Source organism: Nomascus leucogenys, chromosome 16 (genome assembly GCF_006542625.1).
Source record: "Nomascus leucogenys isolate Asia chromosome 16, Asia_NLE_v1, whole genome shotgun sequence".
In the NCBI taxonomy this organism is placed as follows: domain Eukaryota; kingdom Metazoa; phylum Chordata; class Mammalia; order Primates; family Hylobatidae; genus Nomascus; species Nomascus leucogenys.
The window spans coordinates 48,818,876-48,839,079 of NC_044396.1; positions in this window are offsets into that span (position 1 = coordinate 48,818,876).

Genomic DNA, 20,204 nt, shown 5'->3' on the forward strand with positions numbered 1-20,204 from the left:
GGGTCCGTGGTAGATCTTAGTCATGGACTGCATCTGGGGCTCCATTTGAAGAACTGTTTGTAGTTTGTAGTTTCACAGCTTCGATTCTGGAAGAGACAAACTCAACAAGGAGGTTAAAGATACAGGGATTGAAATGTATGGCCTGAAGTGCAGGGGCATATGGGTGTGGGTGGGGAAAATGGGGTTTCCTTTAGAAAAACTCCTATATGATGGGGCATCAATATTTCCAGGAAGCTGCATTCTCCATAGAAGCTCTTGGTAAGCGGAGCTACTGGTAGTACAGCGGCATGGAGTGGGTGCAGTGGGAGTGAAACAGGGTAAGAGAACAGTAAAAAGAAAAATATGACAAAGGAGGGCCATGGGGATCTACGATTCTAGTTACTTTCTTCACAGTTGTCACTTGAAGAGCAGGTGCATATCCTCTAGAGGTTCACAGGAATAGCTAGTGTTGTCGCCTGGATTTTCAGGTTCCTTTGGCAATATCCAGGGTTTGACTCGAGTGTGATGTATCCAAGACTCCACTCCAGCCACTTTAACCACTAAGCTAAGTCCCGCTTTTTGGGGAGTGTTTCAGATTCTTAGTAAGTCTATAGGCAACAGAGCAGGCCATGTGAGGTGGGTTTCCTGGGTTAGCTTTTTTACATGTCGTTTGAGTGTTTCATTCATTTTCTTGACTTTTCCTGAGGATTGTGGCCTCCAGGCACAGTGTAAGTGATAGTGTATGCCTAACGACTGGGATACTCCCTGGATTACTGCAGCCTTGAAAGCGAGGCCTTTGTCACTCTGTAAGCCTTGGGGAAGTCTGAATCTGGAAATTATTTCATGAATTAGTGCCTTTATTACCTCTTGGGCCTTTTCTGTCCTACAAGGGAAGGCCTCCGCCCAACCAGTGAAAGTATGTACCCAAACTAGTAGATACTGAAATCCCTGAGATTTGTGCATGTGGGTAAAATCTAGTTGCCAGTCTTCTCCTGGGTAATGGCCTGTTCTTTGTTCTCCTGAAGGAGCTTGGTGATAAGGCAGGGGATTATTTCTTTGGCACACTTCACAGTCCCTGACTATCTGCTTGATAGTTTTGAAAAGGCCTGGTCCAGTAAATAATGATTTGGCCATCTGATGGGTGCTATCAATGCCTAAGTGAAAGGTTTGGTGAAGGGTTTTAAGTAATTTCCATTGGTTAGCTGCAGGCAGAAGTATTTTTCCTTTTTCGGTGGCTAGCCATCCTGAGGGGAGGAAACTGTGTCTTCGTGAGGTTCTGCATACTATTTCTTCTGCTGAGTACTGGGGCTTTGTTTCCTGGAGGGGATTACTCCATACTAGGAGTCCTTCTATAAGCATTTCTAATGGAGGGTCCCGCCTTGCGGCTCTTTTGGCTTCAATATCTGCTTGGCGGTTCCCTTCTATTTCCCTTTCCTTTCCTTTCTCATGACCCTGGCAGTGTAAGACTGCCACCTCTTTAGGTTTCTGTACAGCCGATAATAATCTCCTAATGGCTTCCTGATGTTTGACAGGTGTTTCCTCGGACGTTAGGAATTCCCTTTCTCTCCATATTGCTGCATGGGCATGGAGGACTAGGTAAACATACTTAGAGTCTGTATATATATTTACCCTTTTTCCTTCTCCTAATTCTAGTGCCCAAGTGAGGGCTATTAGTTCTGCCAGCTGAGCACTGGTTCCTGGAGTGAGGGGATTACTTTCAAGTATTCCATTATCACCGACCACTGCATATTCCACTTTTCGAAGTCCTTTTTCTACAAAGGAGCTTCCATCAGTATACAAGATGAGGTCGGGATCAGTCAAGGGAACCTCTAGAAGGTCCCCTTGAGTAGCGTAGGTCTGAGCAATTACTTGTTGACAGTTATGTTCTATCTTTTCTTCATTGTCTGGAAGAAATGTGGCCGGGTTAAGAGTTGCACAAGTGTGCAGTCGCAGCACTGGTCCTTCTAGTAATAGAGTCTGATATTTAAGCAAATGGTTGTCTGACAGCCACAAGTCTCCTTTAGCAGTGAGTATGCCGTTCACATCATGAGATGTCCACACAGTAAGATCTCTACCTTGTATTATTTTAACGGCTTCTGATCCTACAACTGCTACTGCTGCCACTACCCATAAACAATGAGGCCAACCCTTTGCCACTACATCAATTTCCTTACTCAGATATGCCACGGGTTGCAAGCTGGTCCCTCGGACCTGTGTAAGGACTCCTAGAGCTATTCCTGTTTTTTCTGTGACATATAAAGAAAAGTCTTGCCCTGCTGGCAAGCTTAACACTGGGGCTTGGGTTAGGCCCTTCTTTAGGGCCTGGAAAGCCACTTCAGGTGTCCATTCTACGAAATGGGTAGTGGCTTCAGGTGTCCATTCTACGAAATGGGTAGTGGCCTCAGGTGTCCATTCTACGAAATGGGTAGTGGCTTTCTGAGTTTCCTTAATTAGTGTGTATAATGGCCTGGTTATTTCACCATACCTGGGAATCCATATTCTACAGCAACCTGTTGTGCCAGGGAACCCTATTAATTGCTTCAGGGTTTTGGGAAGAAGATAAGCCAGTATAGGCTGGATACATTCCTCACTGGGGGCCCTGATGCCTTCGGATAATTTTAGCCCTAAGTATTTAACCTGCAGTTAGCAGAGCTGAGCCTTTGGTTTGGAAACCTTGTAGCCGCAGGTGGTGAGGGCTTGGGCGGCTTGATGGCACAAGGTTTCTGAACAGGCAGCTAGAAGTAAATCATCCACATACCAAAGGACACGAGCGTCCAAGTATGAGAACTAGCTCAAGTCTTGGGCTAATGCCTAGCCAAACAGATGGGGGCTATCCCTGAATCTTTGGAGTAAAACAGTCCAGGTGAGTTGAGACGTTGGGTTCAAAGGATCTTCAAAGGCAAACAAGAATTGAGAGTCAGGATGTACAGGGATGCAGAAAAAGGCATCCTTAAGTTCCAAGACTGTAAACCCCTCTGCTTCCTCTGGTATTTGGGAAAGCAGAGTATAAGGGTTAGGTAGAGCTGGGTGTAGAAGGACAGCAGCCTCATTGATAATCCTGAGCTCTTGCACCAACCTCCAGTGTCCATGGGATTTCTATACTCCTAAAATTGGAGCATTGCAGGGGCTAGTGCATGGTTTTACTAGGTCTTGGGCTTTTAGGTCCTTAACAATCTTCTGGAATCCTTGTTGGGCCTTGAGTCTAAGGGGGTACTGCCTTAGGTAGGGAAAGGAGGCGAAATCCTTTAGTTTAACTTTAACAGGACAGGCATTCTTCACTCGTCCATATTGTCCTTCTGTTGCCCAGATTTCAGGATTAATTCCTTCCTCAAGTAAGGGACAATGAACGTGTATTCCTTCTCCTATGTTCAGGTGTATAATGGCCCCTGCTTTTGCTAGAATGTCTCTCCCTCACAAAAGAGTGGGGCTTTCAGGCATAATTAGAAAGGCATATGAAAAGAGTAAAGTTCCCCAGTCACAACTTAGTGTCTGGGAGAAGTATCTAGTGACTGCCTGTCCTAGGACCCCTCGGATAGTGACAGATCTGGAGAACAGTTGTCCGGGACAAGAGAGTAAGACTGAGAAGGCTGCAGTGTCCAGCAGACAGTTAACCTCCTGGCCCTCAATGGTCAAACATACTCGGGGCTCTGTGAAGGTGATGGCATGGGCTGGCGCTTGTCCCAGGCACCCTCAGTCCTGCTGCTCGATCATCTGGTTAGTGGCCTCTGACTCAGAGGACCTTCATCCCCTGGGGCAGTGGGCCTTCCAGTGATTCCCTTGACATAAGGGGCATGGATGAGGGCGTGGCTTATTTCTATTCAGACAATCTTTTTTAAAGTGTCCTTGTAGACCACACTGGAAGCAAGACCTATTAAACATTCGATTTGCCCAGGCTTTCCCTTTTCCAGAGCCTCCAAAGTCCGCTTGACTGAGGGCATGACTAAAGTGGTGGCCTTCTTTTTTAATCCCGTTTGTCCCGTTCTGCCTGCTCCTCCTGATTTCTGTTATAAAAAAACCGAGTTTGCCAAGTTCATTAGGGTTTCTAAGTTTCTCTCCAGGCCTAAGGCGAACTTTTGAAGTTTTTTCTAATGTCTGCAGGTGACTGAGTGATAAACTTATCCTTTAAGATTAGTTGGCCTTCAACAGAGTCAGGTGACAGAGAGGTATGCTTCCTCAATGCCTCCCTTAGTCTTTCCAGAAAGGCAGTAGGATTTTCTTCCTTTCCCTGTGTTATAGTGGACATCATTTAATAATTTATAGGCTTCTTCCTAGTTTTCCTTAGTCCTTTTAGCACTCAAGTTAGCAAATGTCTGCGGCACCAATCTCCATGTTCTGATTCTGTGTCCCAATGAGGGTGTACACTGGGAACTGCCTGCTGGCCTGTGGGGAATTGTTCTCTTTCCTCTGTTGTCATCCTATCATTGACCTGACTGAGATACCAGAGATGGCCAAACTCTCAGGGCTGCAGTTATGGTGGCATTTCTCTCATTTGGGGCTAGTGTCTGATTTAGCAGTAACATTATATCTCTCCACATCAGATCAAAGGATTGTCCTAACCATTGTAAAACATCAATATAGCCATGAGGGTTATCTGAGAATTTACCTAGGTCTATTTTAATTAGCTTCACGTCTGAGAGGGAAAAAGGTACACACACTCTGGGCCAATGTCTCCCCCTCCCATCACTTGGAAGGGGCATAATCGGGGAATATTGGCATTCTTGGGTTCATTGTTTACCCCTTTGTCTATCTCTTTTTGGACCGTTTGGGTTGAAGGGGGGTCCTTATTAGTTGGGGAAGGAGCCAGGGGAATGTTGGGGCAGGGAGGTAGACACTGAGGGCTTCCTGCAGGGCATAAATTACACTTTTTACATAATTGAGTTGTCTCTTAATGAAAACAAAGTTTGCACATATGGCACTTCACTACATTTGCCCTCCTTTCTACAAAAGAGGTCTAGCTGTAAGATGGTGTTATAATTTACACTTCCCTCAGGAGGCCAGGTTTCTCCTCCTTGAAGAGGATATTGTGGCCAGGCAGTACTGCAGAAGAATATAATCTGCTTCTTTCTTAGCGTCTCAGGGTCAAATTGGTCCCAATTCTCCAGAATACATCTTAGGAGCTTTTTTGCCTTGGGGGAAATATTTCCCATCACTTTGGAGAATCCTGTATGGGCCACCAAATATTAACAGAGGGTCTTTGTTCTTAGAGCTCCCAAGATGGTGGTGGGCCACTCCCAAGATGGCAGCAACCCTGTTCTCTGACCTGGGGTTCTTGGCCTCATGGATTCCAAGGAATGGAACCTTGGGCCATGCAATGAGGTTATAGCTCTATTAGAAGCCGTGGGTCACGGAAGAGAACTGTGGAACCCAGCAACTAGTGTTCAGCTCGATTAAGACAAACCTGGGCACTTAGCCGTGCAGGAATAATGGCTAGCCTTTAGTCCACTGGGAGCAGCAATGGGTGCCTCACTGGATCAGGAGTGCAGCGGACACCCTGCTGGATCCCAAGGGGTGGAAGTCAATGACAGGTCTGTGACAGCGGCAAACAGCAGTGGCGAACAGTGAGCGAAAGCTCAGCTTGAGCTGTAACAAAAGCAGACCAGAAGAGTGTGCAGTTGCAAGATTTAATAGAGTAAAAACAGAGCTTCCATACAATGGGACAGGACCCAAAGGGGGTTGCCCACATACTTAAATTTTAAAAAGCTATGTGCATCGACATGAACATTTTAGTATTACGCATAATACAAAAAATTAAAGACAACCCAAATTGCAACAATTATGAAACAATCAAGCCGATTATTCTACTAAGCCCAGCTTAGTAGAATGTGATGCAGTCATTTAAAATTATAATGCTTAGACATCTGTAACACTTTGGGAAAGTGTTTAGAATGCACTAAACAAAAATCTAAGTACCTGCTTATAAAGTGTGATATATTTGAATCCCAGCTCTACCATTTACCAGCTGTAAGGTGTTGCAAATATTACTTAATCTCTGTGCCTCAGTTTTTCAGTTTGTAAAATAGAAAAAATAATAATACCTACCTAGTAATGTTGGTGTACAGATTAAATGAGTCATTGTACATAAAACTGCTTAGAAAACTCACACATAATAAGTGCTATGTGAATGTTTCTGATTCTTTGTCATTAGAATATTTCCCATCATATCATTATCATAACCTTTATAATAAATAAAATTTAGAATTTAAAAATCCCCTTCTTAGATATTGTTGCTAAAACATATTTCATATTCTTTAAGAATAACCCACAGTAGGCTGGTGGTGAAGGGTGGCTCACGCTTGTAATCCCAGCACTTTGAAAGGCCAAGGTGGGCAAGTCACCTGAGGTCAAGAGTTCGAGACCAGCCTGGCCAACATGGTGAAACCCTGTCTCTACTAAAAATACAAAAATTAGCCAGACATGGTGGCAGGCGCCTATAATCCCAGCTACTCGGGAGACTGAGGCAGGAAAATCCCTTGAACCCAGGAGGTGGAGGTTGCAGTGAGCCGATATTGCACCACTGCACTCCAGCCTGGGCAACAGAGTGAGACTGTCTCAAAAAAAAAAAAAAGTCTCACAGTATCCTCAAGAACATTTTAGTTGAATGATACATATTATGCACTTGCCAGGTATCAAGCCCCATGTGACCCCTGCCCTAAGGGAGCTTACAGTCAGTTAAAGCAGAAGGAATCACACAATCTCAACAGTCCCGATGGCCTCAGCTTTGCACATCACCCTCCCATCCTAAATTGCAAATGCCATTTCATCATTTTATCATCTTTGGCCACTGTTAATGCACCCTGAAGATTTGTTTTACATTATATTTATATAAGTAGTCCTAAGGTACATAAAGTGTTCCTCTGTTTTGAATAGGCTTCTATTCTTGCTAGATTTGAACAAGTGTAGTAATTTCAATTTCCTGTCGTTATTTAACAATTCTCATTTCACACAGGTATCATTTAGGTGTTAACACAAAAAAGTGGGTTTTTCAAAACATTTAAACATGTTTAAATCTCCATATTTTTTAGCATCTTGACCTTCTAAATCAACACAAAATCTTCAATTCTGCAAAGACACAATGCATTCCATTCCTGTTTCCATATTTCCAATCATTCAACAAATGTTTATTGAGTACGTGTTATTGTACCACATTCAGTGCTAGGCACCGGGGATGAGAGGACAGTTCCTATCTCAAGGTTTGCTCCTTCTAAATGGAGAAGCTCCCATCACAATGTGAGGAATGAGAATAATAATAAGAGTGTGTACTAGAACTATAGAGCAAGGAGTTGGAAACCAAAGGAAAGCATCCTGATCCATTCTGAAAACAGACCTTTCAAAGAATAAGGCATTTGAAGCCAGTCCTAGAGGCCATCTGGTGATAACTAGGCAGAAAAATCCTTCCAGGATAATAATGTAGACTAAGCAAAGCTAAGAAAGCATAAGAGAGCACGATATGTTTAAAAAACACTTAGGTTCAGCTAGGCGTGGTGGCTCACACCTGTAATCCCAGCACCTTGGGAGGCTGAGGCGGGTAGATCACTTGAGGCCAGGAGTTTGAGACCAGCCCGGCCGACATGGAGAAACTCTGTCTCTACTAAAAAATACAAAAATTAGCTGGGTATGGTGGCGGCCTGTAATCCCAGCTACTTAGGAGGCTGAGGCTCAAGAATCACTTGAGCCTGGGAGGCAGAGGCTGCAGTGAGCTGAGACTGCACCACTGCACTCCAGCCTGGGTGACAGAGTGATACTCTGTCTCAAAAATAAAACAAAAAAACAAAAAAAGCCACTTAGGTTAAATGGAACAAAACCATGGGTAGAGAGTGTTAAATGAAAGAGGAAGCAAAGATCCCTTACAAACCCTACTGAAGACATTGAGCTTTATCTTTCTGGGGAGAGAAAGTCCAAAAAAAAAAAAAAAAAAAAAAGCAACAAAAAAACAACCAACCTGTAGGCCAGGGAATAGGATCTTCAGATTTGCATCACAAAAATTCCATCTGATGAAAACATGAAAGAAGAGAGACTGGCAAAAAGAGTTCATCCAGGAGGCTTGTGAAGTAGTAAAACAATAGATTAAGGGGCCTGAACTACGACAGTGACCACAGCAAAGATTGGATAGTGGGTATACTTAAGGCTACACAGAAGACTAAATTTAAAAGAAAAGCCCCATGCACAAATACTGCATGGAGTATAACAATCCCTTGAATGCACAGAATAGCTCACGAGAAAGGAAAAGCCTCCTACACCCCAGGAAAAGTAAAGGTGGGGAATGGGGGGAGGGAGAGCATCAAGATAAATAGCTAATGCATGCAGAGCTTAATACCTAGGTGATGGGTTGACAGGTGTAGCAAACCACCATGGCACACGTTTACTTACGTAACAAATCTGCACATCCTGCACACGCATCCCGGAATTTAAAATAAAATAAAATAAACTTTTAAAAATTCGAAAAGAAAAGGTATTCAACAACAACAGCAAGAAAAGAAAAGACTAGAAAAACCTGTCCACAAACAGAAGGAGATGACAGGGAAGCTGGTCTATCCTAACACAAGCTCTGATGGAAAAAAAACCCTCCCTGATAACTTGAAACAATAGGTCTGCCCTCACCTAAGCTTGTGGTTGAAATTTACACTATGTGAGGGTTCTGGAGCATGGAGCCTAAGAAAATAACATAAACATGGAACAGTATGAAATAAGATCTATGGTGAGAAAAAAAAAGTAAGATACAAAACAGTGCAGGTAATAGAGTGCCACTAATGTAAAAGGTAATAACAGCCATGCACATATATGTTGCATGTGCACAGACCATCTTACCTAAAAATGTGTCCCAGGCTCAGTCTTTGATCCTCACCTCTCCTCTAGTGATACTCACTCTATTAGTGATCTCACCCAGTCTCAAGGCTTGTTGATCACTTTAAACTCGTTGCTCTCAAATTTATACTTCTGGCCCAGACCTCTCTCCCACATCCCAGACTCGGATATTCAACAGCCAACTCAAAATCTCTACTTAGATGCATGAGACGTCTGAAATCCAAAACTTTTCTTATATCCTCTCAAGCCTATTCCTCCACATCCTTCCCCATTTTCACTGACAGTAAATCCATCCTTCCAGCTGCTTGGTTCTAAACCCTTAGAGTCATCCTTGAGTCTATGCTTGCTCTCATATCCCACATCCAATTCATTAGGAAAGACCATTGGATCTATCTTCAAGATATGTCGGGAATCCTACAGCATTACACTTTCTCCATGGCCACCACCCTGGACAAAATCATCATCATAAGAATTCCTGTGTATTGTAAATTTTGAAACACCATATTTTCCTGCTACCTCAACATCCCCATGAATAGACTGGGAGCATTCCACCCAGGCTACCAGGTGAGCCTATGTGATAATATTGACGCAAGACATAAGTTCTCCTTCTTGCTCTTCCAAGACTGTGACCAGTGATATTCAAATACACCAGTGAAATCACCTTGCAACTTTTCTTATATACTCTACCCTAACCCCGAATTACTTGGCCCAGTGTCCTCATTCTTTCACCTCTCCCCACTGCTTGGCTGAGCTTATTCCTTTGGTGCCGTTCCTGTGTGACCCTCTTGTGGTGTGCAGTGACTCTACCTCTCTAGGACCTGTGAGGATAACAAACTATGTTTTCCTAAGCCTCTTTTGTGTCCCTTTTTGTAGCCTCCTCAAACTGATCATCTCGTGAAAGAATATAAGACAATCTGCATCACTGCACCAACTTCTCACAGGTCTCCCTGCTTCTACCTTTGTTCCCCCCACCACACTCACACACTGTAATTTAAATTTAGAAGCCAGAGTGAGCCTTTAAAAACAGAAGATCATGGCTGGGGGCGGTGGCTCACACCTGTAATCTCAGCACTTTGGGAGGCCGAGGCAGGCAGATCACTTGAGGTCAGGAGTTTGAGACCAGCCTGGCCAACACGGTGAAACCCTGTCTCTACTAATAATACAAAAATTAGCTGGGCATGGTGGTGCATGCCTGTAATCCCAGCTACTTGGGAGGCTGAGGCAGGAGAATCACTTGAACCCAGGAGGCAGAGGTTGCAGTGACCCGAGATTGTGCCACTGCACTCTAGCCTGGGTAATACAGCAAGACTCCATCTCAAAAAAAAAAAAAAAAAAAAATATATATATATATATATATATATATATATATATATATATATAAAATTATGCCACTGTTTGGCTCAAATTCCTGCAATGGCTTCCAGTGTCACCCAAAGTAAGAGCCAAAGTCCTCCCAATGGCTTACAAGAGTTTGTCTGATCTGTGCCCCCGTACCTCTAGATATTTCACTGCTCCCCATTCCTGCCCTCCACTGCAGCGCATTAGGCTCCTTGCTATTTTGTGAGCATGCCAGGCATGTTCCTTCCTTATACCCCTTGGTCTAGCTGTTCCCTTGGCCTGGAACATGCATCCCCACTTAGCCACTTTTAAAGTCTTTGATCAAGTCAAGGAGACTTACCATGAGGATATCATGTATTAAAGCAGCTGGTCCCTGGCCCCAGCACTCTTATTCTTCTAACACTGCTTTACTTGTTCCATTCACCTATCACTCTGACTGTAAATCATATTATACAATTTACTCATTGGTCGTGTTTGCTATTTATTTTCTGCCCCCCTCCCAGTGTATATATACACACACACACACTCCCCTAGAAGGTAAACTTTCTGGAAACAGGAATTTTTGTCTGTTTTTTTCATTGATGTATCCCAACTTCCTAGAACAAGGCCTAGAACATAGACACTCAGCATTTGTTAAATAAATGAAGAAAAGAATAAGAAACTGCCAACAGCAGTTCCATCTGGGAGGGTAAACTGTGTGAATGGAGTACAGAGATGGAAAGAAACCTCTTTCACCTTGCAACTTACATTAACTATTCAAAATAATCAATAAAAGAATCAAAATATCTAAAACACACACAAAAAATGAATGTAGTCCTAGGTTGGTGATACTTCCTTAAAATCTAGTATAAGTAAACAAAGCCACTCTTATGGATGACTTGATCTGGATCTCACGGTATTCCCATAGGTAAAAACCTGCTGAAGATGAGCTCGCAATCCAACATTACAGAACACAAAATCAAAAGTCTGCCATATGTAAATTTTATGACTAAATAGTCTCCATAAACTTCAGATAACATATAATCACATAGAAACCACTATATATGACTGTAGATACTTTCAAAAGAATTGAGATATAAGAAGAAAATAAGACACTGAAAAAATATTTTAAAGATTAAAAATGGAAACTTCTAGAAATGTAAAATGCTGTTATCAAAATTTTAAGCACTCAATGATATGTTAAACAGCAGATTTGACACTCTTTCCAGACACTCTGTAAACACATCTGAAGAACTAATCAACAAGGCAGCATAAAGTGACAAAGATATAGAAAATGTGAACATTCCAAAAGTAGAAAACAGAAAACATGAAAAAGAAAAATTTTTCAAGTAGATAATTGTTGAGAGTTGTACAAAATTAATGAAATCCAATAATTCAGATTTCAAAAGTATAAAAATTCCTGAGCAAGATAAACAAAAATAAATTCATATCTAGATATATCATAGTTACTCTGTAGAATACCAGTTAAAAAGAAATTTTAAAAGCAAACAATAGGTAAATATACATTACTAAGAAGTAACAAATCAACAGCAGATTTCTTATTAACAATAACAGAAGACGGAAGGCTACTGAATAATATCTTCAAAAGCCATAAAACAAAAAACCATGTACATCCAACTCTCATTCAAAAATTAGGGTGAGGCTAGGTGCCATGGCTCACACCAGTAATCCCAACACTTTAGGAGACCAACGCAGGAGAATCACTTGAGCCCAGAAATTAAAGATTGTCCTGGGCCACATGGCAAGACTCCATCTCTACAAAAAACTTTACAAAAAAAATTTATCTGAGCATAGTGGTGCTTAGCTGTAGTCCCAGCTACTTGGGAGGCTGAAGTGGGAGAACATTTGAGCCTGAGAGGTTGAAGCTGCAGTGAACCAAGATTGCACCACTACACTCCAGCCTGGGTGACAGAGCAAGACTCTACCTCAAAAAAAAAAAAAAAAAATTAGAATGAAATAAAGACATTTTTGGAAAAGTGAAGACAAAAGTGTTTAGCTAATGATCTTTAAAGAAAACATTAATAATGGATATCTTTGGAAAGAAGGAACTGGAAAGCAAAATAAATTAAATATAAAAAGAAATGATGAGTACAGAAATTAATAAATATCTAATGAAAACTTTGTCTAATACAATAATAATAAGTAATGAGAATTATAAAACTAAGATAGAACTAACCAACTGGACAATAATAATATGTAAATTTGTGGTGGACAGTAATTGAAGTTAAAGCATTCCTAGAACCTCGTATTGTTTCACAGGAAGACATGTAAAGACATTAATAAACATGATTTTATTAAGTTAATAAATGATAAAATATGAACTACTGAAAAATGGAAATAGGATTCTGATTAATGAAATTTACAAACCTCTCAGAGGAAAAGAAAGACAAGAAAGGACCAAAATAAAATAGAATAGAAAAAAGAACAATGTGGTTTTAAAAATTTCTAGCTGAAATTTGTATTGTACAAAAAAAATTTAACTGTATTTTTTTATTTTTTAGTTTTAGATCCAGGGGGTATATGTGCAGGCTTGTTACATAGGTTTATTGCATGATGTTGAAGTTTGAGCTTCTAATGATCTCATCCCCCAAGTAGTGAACATAGTACCCAATAAGCAGTTTTTTATCCCACGCACCTCTCCCAACTCTCCCCATTTTTGGAATCCCCTGTGTTTATTGTTCCCATCCTTGTGTCCATATGTACCCAATGTTTAACTTTTACTTATAAGTGATAACAACATGCAGTATTTGATTTTCTGTTTCTGCATTAATTTACCTAGGATAATGGCCTCCAACTGCATCCATGTTGCTGCAAAGGATATGATTTCATTCTTTTTTATGGTGGCTGTGTGGTGTTCCATAGTGTACAAATACCATATTGTCTTTATCCAATCCACTATCGAAGAGAACCTGTCTTTGTTATGGTAAATGGTGCTGCAATAAACATACAAGTGCAAATTTCTTTTTGGTAGAACAATTTTATTTTCCTTTGGGTATATACCCAATAATGTGATTGCTGGGGTAAATGGTAATTCCATTTTTAGTTCTTTGAGAAATCTCCAAACTGCTTTCCACAACGGCTAATTTGCATTCCCACCAACAGTGTATAAGCTTTCCCTTTTCTCTGTAACCTCACCAGCATCTGTTATTTTTTGACTTTTTAGTAACAGCCATTCTGACTGGTATTGGGGAACCTTCCCCTGATAGTCATGTAGGTTCTTTTATATTTTCCCTAAGTGCTGGCTGGCCTGAGAAATAAAGGGACAGAGTACAAAAGAGAGAAATTTTAAAGCAGGGTGTCCAGGGGAGACATCACATGTTGGCAGGTTCCGTGATGCCCCCTTAGCCTTAAAACCAGCAAGTTTTTATTAGTGATTTTCAAAAGGGGAGGGAGTGTACAAATAGGGTGTGGGTCACAGAGATCCCATGCTTCACAAGGTAATAAAATATCACAAGGCAAATGGAGGCAGGGCGAGATCACAGGACCACAGGACTGGGGCGAAATTAAAATTGCTAATGAAGTTTCAGGCACACGTTGTCATTGATAACCCTGTCAGGAGACAGGGTTTGAGAGTAGACAACTGGTCTGACTAAAATTTATTAGGTGGGAATTTCCTCATCCTAATAAGCCTGGGAGCACTACGGGAGACTGGGGCTTATTTCATCCCTACAGCTTTGACCATAAAAGACGGCTGCCCCCTGAAGCAGCCATTTTGGGGGCCTACCCTCAGGGATGCATTCTTTTTCTCAGGGATGTTCCTTGCTGAGAAAAAGAATTCAGCGATATTTCTCCCATTTGCTTTTGAAAGAAGAGAAATATGGCTCTGTTCCACCCAGCTCACCGGTGGTCAGAGTTTAAGGTTATCTCTCTTGTTCCCTGAACATTGCTGTTATCCTATTCTTTTTTCAAGGTGCCCAGATTTCATATTGTTCAAACACACATGCTCTACAATCTGTGCATTAACGCAATCATCACAGGGTCCTGAGGCAACATACATCCTCCTCAGCTTAAGAAGATGATGGGACTAAGAGATTAAAGTAAAGACAGGCATAGGAAATCACAAGGGTATTGATTGGGGAAGTGATAAGTGTCCATGAAATCTTCACAATTTATGTTCAGAGATTGCAGTAAAGACAGGCGTAAGAAATTATAGAAGTATTAATTTGGGGAACTAATAACTGTCCATGAAATCTTCACAATTTATGTTCTTCTGCCATGGCTTCAGCTGGTCCCTCCATTCAGGGTTCCTGACTTCCCGCAACAGACTGGTATGAGATGGTATCTCATTGAGGTTTCAATTTGCATTTCTCTAATGATTAGTGATTTTGAGCATTTTTTCACATGTTTGTTGGTCACTTATAGGTCTTCTTTTGAGAGGTGTCTGTTCTTGTCCTTTGTCTACTTTTTAATGGGGTTATTTGGCTTTTCCTTGTTTATTTTTTAAGTTCTCTATAGATTCTGGATATTAGTCCTTTGTCAGATTTATAGTTTGCAAATATTTTCTCCTGTTCTATAGGTTGTCTCTTTACTCTGTTGATAGTTTCTTCTGCTGTGCAGTAGCTCTTTCGTTTAATTAGGTCCCAATTTTCAATTTTTTGTTTTGTTGCATTGGCTTTTGAAGACTTAGTCATAAATTCTTTGCCTAGGCCAATGTCTAGAAGAGTATTTCCTAAGTTGTCTTCTAGGATTTTTTATAGCTTGAGGTCTTACATTTAAGTCTTTAATCCATCCTAACTTTTGTATAAGGTGAGAGGTAGGGGCACAATTTCATTGTTCTGCATATGGTTAGACAGCAATATTATATTTTATCAATTCTGACATGATTATTTTTAGACAGAATAGTATAATGAATTCACGTGTAATATTTTCCAGCTTCAACAATGATCACATTTTGCCATCTTTGTTTCATCTAATTCCTCTGTCACCTTTTTTGAAAAATTTTTGAAATTTTTTTAAGGCAAACACAGGCATCATATTATGTCATTTGTTGATACTTCAGAATGTAACACCAACAATGCTAACAAAAGGACTTTTCAAAACAAACCATCACATCATTATCTCAAATAGCAAAATTAACAAAAATCCTTCAATATTTTTAAATACTCAATCTGTGTTCAGTTCTCCCTAAACGTCTTAAAACATTTTTCTTGCCAGGTGTGGTGATACATGCCTGTAATCTCAGCTATTTGGGAGACTGAGGCAGGAGGATGGCTTGAGCCCAGGAGTTCAAGGCTGTAGTGAGCTGGGATCACACCAATGCACTCCAGCCCGGGTGACAAAGTGAGACATTGCCTCGAAAATAAATAAATAAATATTCTGCCTGATTGTCTGGGGGCTTAAAAAATAATAATAAAAATAAATAAAACTTAAATGTAAAACCTTAAAATTATTTTTAAAAAATCCTTGAAGCAAACCCATGAAACACCATTCTAGACATAGGCCCTGGCAAACATTTCATGATGAAAATGCAAAAAGCAATTGCAACAAAAACAAAATTTGACAAATATTACCTAATTAAAGAGCCTTTGCACAGGAAAAGAAACTATTAACGAAGTAAACAGACAACCCACAGAATGGGAGAAAATATTTGCAAACTTGCATCTGATACAGGTCTAATATCCAGAATCTATAAGGGACTTAGTCAAATTAACAAGCCAAAAACAAACCATAACATCATTAAAACAAGTAGCTGGTATTAAAAGTGTGTACCACCACACCCAGTATAAAAAATGTTTTGAGACATTTAGAGAAAATTAAACACAGATTGGGTATTAAAAATATTGAAGCATTTTTGATAATTTTGCTATTTGAAATAATGATGTAGTAGTCTGTGCTTGTTAATTTGCTTAACCCCGTTAAAAATTGGGCAAAGGACATGAATAGACACTTTTCAAAAGAAGACATACAAGCGACCAAAAAGCATGTGAAAAAATGTCCAACATTACTAATCATTAGAGAAATGGAAATCAAAACCACAATGAGATACCATCTCACACCAGTCAGGATGGCAATTATTAAAAAGTTGAAAAAATAACAGATGATGGCAGGGTTGCAGAGAAAAGGGAAAGTTTATACAGTGCTGGTGGGAATGTAAATTCAGCCAGTGTGGAAAACAGTTTAGCAATTTCTCAAAGACATTAAAACAGAACTATCATTCAACCCAGCAATTATTGAGTATATACCCAAAGGAATATAAATTGTTCTGCCATAAAGACACATGCACATGTATGTTCATTGCAACACTATACACAAGAGCAAAGACATGGAATCAACCTACATGCCCATCATTGGTAGACTGGAATAAGAAAATGTGGTTCATATACACCATGGAATACTATGCGGCCATAAAAAGGAACAAGATCATGTCCTTTGCAGAAACAGGGATGCAGCTGGAGGCAATCATCCTGAGCAAACTAATCCAGGATCAGAAAACCAAAAACCACATGTTCTCACTTATAATTGGGAGCTAAACATTGAGTACACATGAATACAAAAAAAAAAAAAAAAGAAACAATACACACTGGACCTACTTGAAGGTCAAGGGTGGGAGGAGGGTGAGGATCAAAAAACTACCTAATGGGTAATATGCTTACCTGGGTGATGAAATAATCTGTAAACCAAACCCTGGTGACACACAATTTACCTATATAACAAACCTGCACATGTACCCCTTAACTTAAAAAAAAGTTTAAAAATAAATTAATTAAATTAAACTTTTCATACACATGGTTTGTTCAAATCGGGATTTTGTTAAATTCATGCATTGCATTCTATTGATGTCTTTATAATCTCTTTATACTCATCACAGTTCCCTCCACTCTCTTTATTGTTTTTATTTTGTATTTTGTGTTCATTTCATGGTGCATTGTATTGCTATTTATTTGTTGGAGAAATGTATGGTATTTTTCATTTTTTGGATTCAGCTGCTTGCATTCATGTGGTATTGGTTAGCACATTACTCTATCTCCTGTATATCCTGTCAATTCTCATTAGATTTAAAGGTTTAATCAGATTTAGATGAAATGTTTTCTTTTTCTTCTTTTTTTTTTTTGCAGGAGTACTTAATAGATGATATTGCGTACTTACTAATTACTCTCAGCAAAGGGCATATAATATCTGATTGTCCCATTATTAAAGAAGTAAAGGTTGATCAGTCTGATTCATCCCTTATAAAGTGTCCAATCGACTGTATGCATGAGAGTGTTAGTAGCCATTGATGACCATTGCCTAGATCCATTATTCCAATAAAGCTGTAAAACAATGCTTTGAAAGTTATACCATTTCCCCAACATTTATTAGTTGAAGTTTTTCCATAAGGAATTTTCTCTCATCAACTATTTGCTTACCCTGAAACAGAGGTAACCTACAAAAGACAGTATACATGCTTAATTCTTCTTATGTATCTGTGTTTAAAATACTAATTTGGTCTCCTAGCAAGTTCAAAAAAATGATAAATAAAATGTCACTTTCAATTTCATATTGAATTCATAGATTTATATAAATTCATTGAAGACTTTTTTTAAACTCTCAATTAGTCTCCTTTCTGACCATTTGCTCTTGTGTGCTTTTAACACTACCCCAGTAGTATTTGAGCACTTCCCTGCTACCTCACATGAATAGATATGCTAGGCTTATCTTATGTTTCTTGTTCCACACTTGGAGTCAGCAATTTCTCAAGAGTGCTGGTTCCTTTTAGTAGAAAATGTTATTTAGGGAACACAATCCCAACACTAGAGGCACTCATCACTACTGGGTTGTCATTGCTTTTAAAGCTTTCAGTTGACAGAGCTAGGAAATACAAAGTTTTTTTTTTCTTTCTTTTTGAGACGGAGTCTTGCTCTGTCACCCAGGCTGAAGTGCAGTGACATGATCTCCGCTCACTGCAAGCTCTGCCCCCCAGGCTCACACCATTCTCCTGCCTCAGCCTCCGGAGTAGCTGGGACTACAGGCGCCCACCACCACACCCAACTAATTTTTTATATTTTTAGTAGAGATGGGGTTTCACTGTGTTAGCCAGGATGGTCTCGATCACCTGACCTCGTGATCTGCCTGCCTTGGCCTCCCAAAGTGTTGGGATTATAGGCGTGAGCCACCGTGCCTGGCCCAAAGCTTTTAGAAATAGAAAGCTGAGGCTGGATGTGGTGGCTCATGCCTGTATTCCCAGTGATTCAGGAGGCTGAGGCAGGACGACCCTTGAGGCCAGGAGTTCAAGACCAGCCTGGGCAACAAAGCAAGACACAATCTCTTTAAAAAAAAAAAAAACTATTCCATATTGATATTCCCAATTACATGATTTTTACTTAAATTCTTATTTTTTTTTAATTATACTTTAAGTTCCAGGGTACATGTGCACAATGTGCAGTTTTGTTACATATGTATACATGTACCATGTTGGTTTGCTGCACCCATTAACTTGTCATTTACATTAGGTATTTCTCCTAATGCTATCCCTCCCCCATCCCTCCACCTCATGACAGGCCCTGGTGTGTGATGTTCCCTGCCCTGTGTCCAAGTGTTCTTATTGTTCAATTCCCACCTATGAGTGAGAACATGCAGTGTTTGGTTTTCTGTCCTTGCAATAGTTTGCTAAGAATGATGGTTTCCAGTTTCATCCATGTCCCTACAAAGGACATGAACTCATCCTTTTTATGGCTGCATAGTATTCCATGGTGTATATGTGCCACATTTTCTTAATCCAGTATATCATTGATGGACATTTGGGTTGGTTCCAAGTCTTTGCTATTGTGTATAGTGCTGCAATAAACATAAGTGTTCATGTATCTTTATAATAGCATGATTTATAATCCTTTGGGAGTATACCCAATAATGGGATCACTAGGTCAAATTATATTTCTAGTTCTAGATCCTTGAGGAATCGCCACACTGTCTTCCACAATGGTTGAACTAGTTTACATTCCCACCAACTGTGTAAAAGTGTTCCTATTTCTCCACATGCTCTCCAGCACCTGTTGTTTCCTGACTTTTTAATGATCGCCATTTTAACTGGTGTGAGATGGTATCTCATTGTGGTTTTGATTTGCATTTCTCTGATGACCAGTGATGATGAGCACTTTTTCATGTGTCTGTTGGATGCATAAATGCCTTCTTTTGAAAAGTGTCTGCTCATATCCTTTGCCCACTTTTTGATGGGGTTGTTTGATTTTTTCTTGTAAATTTGTTTAAGTTCATTGTAGATTCTGGATATTAGTCCTTTGTCAGACGGGTAGATTGCAAAAGTTTTCTCCCATTCTGTAGGTTGCATGTTCACTCTGATGGCAGTTTCTTTTGCTGTGCAGAATCTCTTTAATTTAATTAGATCCCATTTGTCTATTTTGGCTTTTGTTGCCATTGCTTTTGGTGTTTTAGTCATGAAGTTCTTGTCCATGCCTATGTCCTGAATGGTATTGCCTAGGTTTTCTTCTAGGGTCTTTATGGTTTTAGGTCTAACATTTAACTACTTAATCCATCTTGAATTAATTTTTGTATAAGATTTAAGGAAGGGATCCAGTTTCAGCTTTCTACATATGGCTAGCCAGTTTTCCCAGGACCATTTATTAAATAGGGAATCCTTTCCCCAGTTGCTTGTTTTTGTCAGGTTTGTTAAAGATCAGATGGTTGTAGATGTGTGGCGTTATTTCTGAGGACTCTGTTTTATTCCATTGGTCTATATCTCTGTTTTTGTACCAGTACCATACTGTTTTGGTTACTGTAGCCTTGTAGTATAGTTTGAAGTCAGGTAGCATGATGCTTCCAGCTTTGTTCTTTTTGCTTAGGATTGTATTGGCAGTGTGGGCTCATTTTTTGTTCCATGTGAACTTTAAAGTAGTTTTTTCCAATTATGTGAAAAAAGTCATTGGTAGCTTGATGGGGATGGCACTGAATCTATAAATTACCTTGGGCAGTATGGCCATTTTCATGATATTGATTCTTCCTGTCCACAAGCATGGAATGTTCATTTGTTTGTGTCCTCTTTTATTTTGATGAGCAGTGATTTGTAGTTCTCCTTGAAGAGGTCCTTCACATCCCTTGTAAGTTGGATTCCTAGGTATTTTATTCTTTTTGTAGCAATTGTGAATGGGAGTTCA